The sequence below is a fragment of the Carassius carassius genome, chromosome 31, assembly GCF_963082965.1.
Source record: "Carassius carassius chromosome 31, fCarCar2.1, whole genome shotgun sequence".
NCBI lineage: Eukaryota > Metazoa > Chordata > Actinopteri > Cypriniformes > Cyprinidae > Carassius > Carassius carassius.
In genome coordinates, this window is record NC_081785.1 from 1,035,851 (window position 1) to 1,044,866 (window position 9,016).

Here is a 9,016-nt window from a genome sequence, read left to right on the forward strand (position 1 = left end):
TATAGGCCAAAACATGTGATTGAATGTGCTATTAACCATTTTTATGAAATAAAAGCATAACGTTTTTATTAAGAAGATTTCTGATTGTTATTCTTAATATTACAAGAGAGAGAAGGAGAGAGAGAGAGAGAGAGAGAGAGAGAGAGAGAGAGAGAGAGAGCTTTGGAAGTTTAATGAGCTAGACCAGGGATTCCTAAACCATAAATATTTTAATAATTCAACAAAGACATTCACACATAACAGGGTTCACAAACCATGCCCACATTATCTTTAGACGTTCACTTAAGTGGAAAATGGTGATCGCTCAAATAAACACATTACATTTCAAGTGTAATTCAATTATTTGCAACAATCATGTTTCGCATCTTGTTACAGTGCAACCTATGTTGTGAAAAAAAAATGCTATGAAAAAAAAAAAATCTTATTCAAAAATCTTTCTCAGTGTGTCCATAAAATACAGAATCGTCCAAAACAGAATTGCGTTCTGTGTCAAATATCTTAAACTGACGCTGCAGAGAAAGCTTACACATGTATTCCAGATGGAGTGTCAGTGTTAAAATATGTAAACTAAACACGTCTTTCACAGGAGTGCAGTGAGAGAACTCTGTTATGTCTAAATGCGAAGGACATTTCCCATTTTTAACCCTCCTGTTATGTATGGATGTATGGGTTCAAATTATTGACCCCAAATTTTTTACAAATAACAAATTACTCGGGTTCACTTGTAAGAGAAACTGGTAAGTTTCACTGGCTTGTGAACCACCTTTCAAGCATTTTATTTATAACTTAGCTTTTTATCACATACTCATGACCAATATACTCGTTGGGGCAGTCGTGGCCTAATGGTTAGACGGACAGACTTGTAACCCAAAGGTCACGGATTGTAGGTGATTGTAGGTGGGGGAGTGAATGTACATTGCTATCTTGCACCTTCAATAACACGACTGAGGTGAGACCACTGAGCAAGACACCGAACCCAACTACTCCCAGGGCACCGCGGCAAAAATGTTGTTAAGGGTGTAACAACCAGATATGCAACCTGCACAGAATTGCACAAGTAAGCTGAAGTTAAAGCGTACATTATAGTGTACCTATTCAGTACCTCCGTGTAGGGAATAATATGCAATGCTTGCAGAATGAAGGGGTAACAACCCGTAAAATCACAAATCATTTATACTATAAGTATTCTGAAACTAAGAGGTACCTATTCTAATATTACATGGTATGTATGGCCTAAACAAAAATCTTATGTTTGGGAATTATTTAGAAAAACAATACGATTTTTATAATTTTACTAAAGGCCAATAGGCATTTTTTAACCATGGGGTACATATTATATTATTTATGGGTACATGATGGAGATTACTGAAGAACAAAACTGGGCATCTAGAGAAATGAGTTAATGAGTTTCAGCTAATTAACTTATGAAAGCTTATTCGTCAATCTCAGCAACTTCACATCAGCAACTTCTCAACAATACTATCAGCAAATAACTTTGCATGATTCACCTTCAAGGTTTTATGCCACTTAAAACAAGCTTACTGTCACCAGTCCTATCCATGAACTTCAAAAAGTATTTATTTTTTAATGTTAGGCATGTAATTTAATGCCTTTCTAGCTAAACAAACATGTAACTGGTGAATGTCATGCCCAAAACATTTTTATTCTCAAGTTACATTCTGTATATCTGACGATGAAAAGTTTTGTACATTTTAGTGTTTTCTAGTGCATTGTATCTAATAAGAGTGTCTATGAGAAAGAGTGGGGTGATGTTCAGACACATGAAGCAGCATCTCCAGAACTCAGCTGTGTGTCTATGAAGAGTGAAGAGATTTGTGGACTGTAAATTAAAGTGGTGTGTAGCAAGGTAAGCAGGAGAAGGGGAGGGGTGATTGGGGAGCAACTACCAATCCCATTGCAGATTGCTGATAGGGTGACCAAATCGAAAGAACAGGTAATATTGAAAGGTAGCCGGGGTCCTTGTAGCTCCAGTTAGCTGTTTGGCTAGTAGCCATGTGGGGCTGGGTGTCCTGTGGTGTAGCTCTTTCTCTCAGTTGAATTTTAGTTGAGTTTATTCCATCCCGATGGAATAAATTCAGGACCATTATGTATTTGTTTGGAATGGATGTGCACCTTAAAGGTGTTGGATGTTGATTGCTAGTCGCTGTTCTTGTATATTGTTTTTTTGTTTTTTGAATATTCGTTTATTTAAATTAAGTTTAATGAGACAGACGTTATTTTTCAGCAACATTTTTTGTTTCCGTCATTTTGAACAAGCTTATTACACACAATAAGCTTGAACATTACACATCGTGTTTTGTAGCTGAAAACCTTTAACAATGCGTGCAAACAAACTAAAGTACAGATTAAAGTACAGATTTTTTTTTTGCAATATTCGAATATAATTTTTATTTATCGAATAATTAGAGCAGAACGAATATTCGAATGTTCGATTATCCATGCACACCCCTAGTATATGGGAGGCCTAGACCGGTGGTGGTCGGCTTTTGCCTTGGTGCACGCCCCCACTTGGAGTAGAGTCTCGCGGGCTCTAGTCCAAGTGCGGTGACACCTCTGGACAAAGGCGTGAATGGAGGGGACCGCGACTTTGGATTCCAGACTGGGAAAAATTGGTGGCTGGTATCCTACACTACACTCAAACGGAGATAGGCCCGTAGCTGATATTGGTAATGTATTGTGGGCGTACTCCACCATTGACAGTTGTTGGCTCCAGGAGGAAGGATTCCTGGAGACCAAACATTACAACACCCTTTCCAAATCTTGGTTTGCTCTCTCGGTTTGACCATTGCTCTGGGGATGAAACCCTGAGGACAGACTTACAGTCGCTCCCAGTAATCTACAGAATTAACGCCAAAATTTGGACACAAATTTGGGTCCCCTGTCGGAGACCACGTCTGTCGGAAGGCCATGTCGGGCCGCCTTCGAGAACCAGTCCACCACGGTCAAAACTACCGTGTTGCCCTGGGAGGGCGGTAATAAAATCTAGTGCTATATGGGACCAGGGTCTCGAAGGGACCGGCAGCGGTTGAAGTAACCCATCAGGGGGTCGATTGGAAGTCTTACCAGTGGCACAAACCGAGCAAGCCGAAACAAAACTGTGAATGTCGCAGGCCATAAGTGGCCACCAGAATCATTGCTTGACCAAAAATTTAGTACGGTTAACTCCTGGATGACAAGCCACATTAGAACAATGCCCCCACTGAATGACGTTGGACCGTAATCCCTCCGGCACAAATAATCGATTCGGTGGGCACCCGGGCGGAGGCATTACCCCTTCTAAGGCCGTCTTGACCTTCGATTTGACCTCCCATGTGAGTGTGGAGACCACTAATGTCTCAGGTAAAATACATTCGGGAGTAGACGGGCATTCGGAACGGTCAAAAATGCACGACAAAGAATCGGGTTTGATGTACTTGGAACCGGGCGGTACGAGAGAGTAAAATCAAAACGTCCGAAAAAAAGTGCCCACCGAGCCTGCCTGGAGTTCAACCTTTTGGCAGTTCTAATGTATTCTAAATTCTTGTGGTCGGTCCATACTATAAAAGGAAAACCTGAGCCTTCTAACCAGTGGCGCTATTCCTCCAATGCCATCTTGACTGCCAACAATTCTCGGTTACCAATATCATAATTTCGTTCGGCAGGGGATAATCGATATGAACAAAACGTGCACGGGTGCATCTTGTCGTCTGAGGGAGAACGTTGGGATAACACCGCACCTACCCCCACCTCCGACGCGTCGACCTCCACCGCAAACTGACGTGATGGATCAGGGGTGATTAGGATAGGGCTATTCTCTAGCAACCTCTGAAGCACTCATCGAACGTGCTGCACGTGTTCCTGGAGAGAAGAGGAAAAAATCTATATGTCGTCCAGGTAGACATATATGGATTGATCGATCATATCTCGCAGAACGTCGTTGACGAATGCCTGGAAGACCGCTGGGGAGTTGGACAGCCCAAAGGGCCAAGTATTCAAAGTGCCCCCTGGGGGTGTTAAAAGCGGTCTTCCATTCATCCCCCTCCCTGATACGGACCAAATTATAAGCATTACGTAAGTCCAATTTCCTGAAGATCGACGCTCCCTGCAACCTCTCGAAGGCTGAAGACATCAACGGCAAAGGGTAAGTATTCTTTACCGTGATGTTGTTCAGTCCCCGGTAATCTGTACAAGGTCGCAGCAACACGTCTTTCTTCCCCACAAAAAAGAACCCCACCCCCGCTGGAGAAGAGGAAGGGTGGATGAACTCCGAAGCTAGAGAATCAGAAATATATTTCTCCATAGCCTCCCTTTCTGGCACAGAAAGTGAATATAATTTGCCTTTAGGCTGAGACTTACCTGACAGTAAATCTATGGCACAGTCATAGTGGAGAGTCAAGGATGTAGAATGAGATGATTTCTGAGTGGTTGCCTGATGTGATGAGGGTAATGTTTTCAGTGATGTGTGAGATGACCGGCAGTCTTTGTCCATTAAGGGGCATGAACCGTGATCTGGTGAGTGAGGGGTCTGAGGGGAATTTGTAGTCTGCGTGCAAGTGCATAGTCCATGAAATTACCATCAGCCCCGGAGTACAGAAGTGCTTGACATTCGTGATGTCATGCTGACCATCTTAGTCTTACCAGGAGGAACGTAGATGATGATGAGGTCTTCTCGGCGGAGATCCCACCCGATAGTAGCCTCATACTTACTACCGGGCTTGGCATTTTACTGGACAGATGTAGGCGTGATGACCGGTCCCACCACAGTAGAGGCACAGACCCAGGGACCTCTGCCTCTCCTTCTCCTCCCGGGAAAGCCGAGCTCACCCTACCTGCATGGGCTCGTGATCGTAGGAGGGGCTAGCCGCGTCCCCGACGCTGACTCGGACATCTGTATGGGCTCTCAGTGTGGGATTCGGTAGCTTACGTCGTTCCACTCGTGTCAGTCGTGCATGTACCCTTAGTGCCAGCTCAATGAGTCCATTGAGTGAGGTCGGAGGCGCAGCATGGATCTTGATTCTCCCACACTGCCGTTCCCCATAATGCCACCCTCCCAGTGAGCAGTGTCAGCACGAACGCCACCTTGGTTTGTTTGTTGGAGAAGGTCCTGGGTTGAAGAGAGAAGTGCATATCGCATCGTGTTGGGAAAGCTCTACAGAAATTAGGCTCACCAGAGTAGGTTTCCGGAATGGGAAGGTGTGGTTCTGGCTGGGAGGGGGTCTCCGATGGTGTGGGAGGAACGGGTGGTGTAAGTGGCGCAGTGGGGGCTCGCAGAAGCTGTAATTGCTGGGTGAGCTCGGACACCTGCGCCACCAAAACCTGAACAGCACGACCAGTGTCGTTAAGATTACGTTCCTGGGAGTCCATCTTTCGAGCACTGGCGCTGAGGAACTCTTCCAACGCCGATGATGGGTTACTCGCTGCTTCCATGGGTGGTCAGATCGTTCTGTCACGAAAGCAAGTTGCAAGTAAATTATGCTTTATTAGAGAACTATAGCCAGGCTGGGCTGATGGTGGGTGACGCAGGGACCTCGATAGCAGCACAGACTGGTGAGGAGGTGACTGAGTGTTCAGGTGGGTGATGGTGAGGGATCCGTGAGATGACTGGTAATCCAACAACGACCGAACAGGAACAAGACACAATGAGTAGCTGAGCAGATGGAACACAGACAAGAAGCACGGAGGACCTCAAACAATGATCTGACAAACAAGAGACGAAAGACAGGGCATTAAGTAGGCTGGTGGAATGAGCTGCAGCTGCCGCTGATCAGATGATCAGCGTTAACACCCACATGAAACAATCAACATGACGTAACATAAGACGAGCAGGAACCGTGACACACATACTCCGGTTTGTAGTGAAGGGCGTATGGGGGTTTGCTGTGGTTTTCCCAGAATGCAGTGAAGTGTCTCCTGTATAGGTAGCTAAGGTTTCTTTTGTATTCCTTGTTGGACACTGAACTGTTCCCCCGTTAGCGTAATCAGCTCATGTCCTGAATAATTTTATGGTATTGTTTAATAAAGAATTTGTAATGATAAAACCTTCGTATTCATCTGGAAGAAGGAGGCGGGAACCGGCGGACAATCAGACGACATTTTAATAATAACAAAATAAACACAAAACAGCGCACCAGCCCCTCACGGATGACTGGTGCGCTCAAATAAAAATCAAAACACAACTAAAAGCCCAGGCCTGGTCCTCTCTCATCCGTCACTGTCGTCGCTCCAGTTTTATATCCTTCCATCTCCTCCGTGGGCCTCGAGACCGGCGGGTCGAACAGGTGTAGCTCATCTCCAATCACTCCACCGGCCTCGCTCCCATGTCCCTCGGCCCCGCCCCACTCGTCACAGAATTGTTTTTTTTTTTCTACAACTTATTGTCTTTGATAAATCTGTTTTTTTTTTGGCCCCTTGAGGGTGTTAAAGGTGCTTGGACTTATTTAAAATGAACTGTTTTTATCTCTTACAATATAATTCAATTCAATTCAATTCAATTCAAGTTTATTTGTATAGCGCTTTTTACAATACAAATCGTTACAAAGCATTTTTACAGAAAATTATGTTTCTACAATATTTAGTAGTAGCTAGTAGTTTGTGCACGTTTGACAGGATTTTAGAAAAATAAAAATAATAATAATAATACAAGACGTAGTCAGCTAGATGATGAACTATCAATATTATTAATTAATAGTAATTATATGATGCAGTCACACATGTAGCAATAATTGTTAGTTCTGTTTGTTGATTCAAGGTTAGGATCATCTGGGGTCCTCTGAGGGTCAGCATCATCTCTTCTCAGGTGTTCTGGATCCAGACTGGAGCTTGTGTAAATCCTAGTTACCACGGGATGTAAATCCCGTGGCAAAACATAGAAACAAAATAGAGACATCATTAGCATAGCTGCTGATCCAACAAAGTAAAATTAGTTTAACCCAAGCTAAAGAATAAAAATGCAGATGCAACTACACTCACAATTTAAGAGATACATTATTCGAATGCTTGGCGAAAGAGATGCGTTTTTAATCTAGATTTAAACAGAGAGAGTGTGTCTGAACCCCGAACATTATCAGGAAGGCTATTCCAGAGTTTGGGAGCCAAATGTGAAAAAGCTCTACCTCCTTTAGTGGACTTTGCTATCCTAGGAACTACCAAAAGTCCAGCATTTTGTGACCTTAGGGTGCGTGATGGGTTGTAGCGTGGTAGAAGGCTAGTTAGGTACGCAGGAGCTAAACCATTTAGGGCCTTATAGGTAAGTAATGATAATTTGTAACAGATACGGAACTTAATAGGTAGCCAGTGCAGAGACTGTAAAATTGGGGTAATATGATCATATTTTCTTGACCTGGTAAGGACTCTAGCTGCTGCATTTTGGACTACCTGTAGCTTGTTTATTGACGAAGCAGGACAACCACCTAGAAGTGCATTACAATAGTCCAGTCTAGAGGTCATGAATGCATGAACTAGCTTTTCTGCATCAGAAACAGATAACATGTTTCGTAGCTTGGCAATGTTTCTAAGATGGAAGAATGCAGTTTTTGTAACATTGGAAATATGATTTTCAAAAGACAAATTGCTGTCTAATATAACACCCAGATTTCTGACTGTAGAGGAAGTAACAGTACATCCGTCTAGTTGCAGATTGTAATCTACAAGATTCTGTGTGGTGTTTTTTGGTCCAATAATTAATATCTCTGTCTTATCCGAATTTAATTGGAGAAAATTATTTGTCATCCAATCTTTTACATTTTTAACACACTCTGTTAGCTTAGATAATTGGGAAGTTTCATCTGGTCTCGTTGAAATATATAGCTGAGTATCATCAGCATAACAGTGGAAGCTTATTCCGTATTTTCTAATAATATTACCAAGGGGCAACATGTATATTGAAAATAGAAGGGGACCTAGGACGGATCCTTGTGGCACTCTATATTTTACTGATGATAAATGAGATGACACCCCATTTAAGTAAACAAAATGGTAGCAATCGGACAGGTAGGATCTAAACCATCTTAGAGCCTGCCCTTGAATACCTGTATAGTTTTGTAATCGATCTATGAGTATGTCATGATCTATGGTGTCGAACGCAGCACTAAGATCAAGTAAGACTAGAAATGAGATGCAGCCTTGATCTGACGCAAGAAGCAGGTCATTTGTAATTTTAACAAGTGCAGTTTCTGTGCTATGGTGGGGCCTAAAACCTGACTGAAATTCTTCATACAGATCATTTTTATGCAGGAAGGTGCTCAATTGAGCAGACACAACTTTTTCTAAAATTTTAGACATAAATGGAAGATTTGAAATAGGCCTATAATTTGCCAGTACACTAGGATCTAGTTTTGGTTTCTTAATAAGAGGCTTGATAACCGCCAGCTTGAATGGTTTTGGGACGTGACCTAAAGATAACGACGAGTTAATGATATTGAGAAGCGGTTCTTCGGCTACAGGTAACAGCTCTTTTAGTAATTTAGTGGGTACAGGATCTAATAAACACGTTGTTGGTTTAGATACAGTGATAAGTTTATTTAGCTCTTCCTGTCCTATATTTGTAAAGCACTGCAGTTTATCTTTGGGTGCGATGGATGAAACTGAAGTGTTAGACGCTGTAGAATCTACATTCGCTATTGTATTTCTAATGTTATCTATTTTATCAGTGAAGAAATTCATAAAGTCATTACTATTTAACGTTGGTGGAATATTTGAATCAGGTGGCATCTGGTAATTTGTTAATTTAGCCACTGTGCTAAATAAAAACCTTGGATTGTTTTGGTTATTTTCAATGAGTTTGTGGATATGCTCTGCCCTAGCAGTTTTTAGAGCCTGTCTATACCTGGACATACTGTTTTTCCATGCAATTTTAAAAACTTCCAAGTTAGTTTTTCTCCATTTGCGTTCAAGACTACGAGTTACTTTCTTGAGAGAGTGAGTATTACTGTTATACCATGGCACAGTACGTTTTTCTCTAACCTTTTTCAATTTGATGGGGGCAACAGCTTCTAATGTATTAGAGAAAATAGTGCCC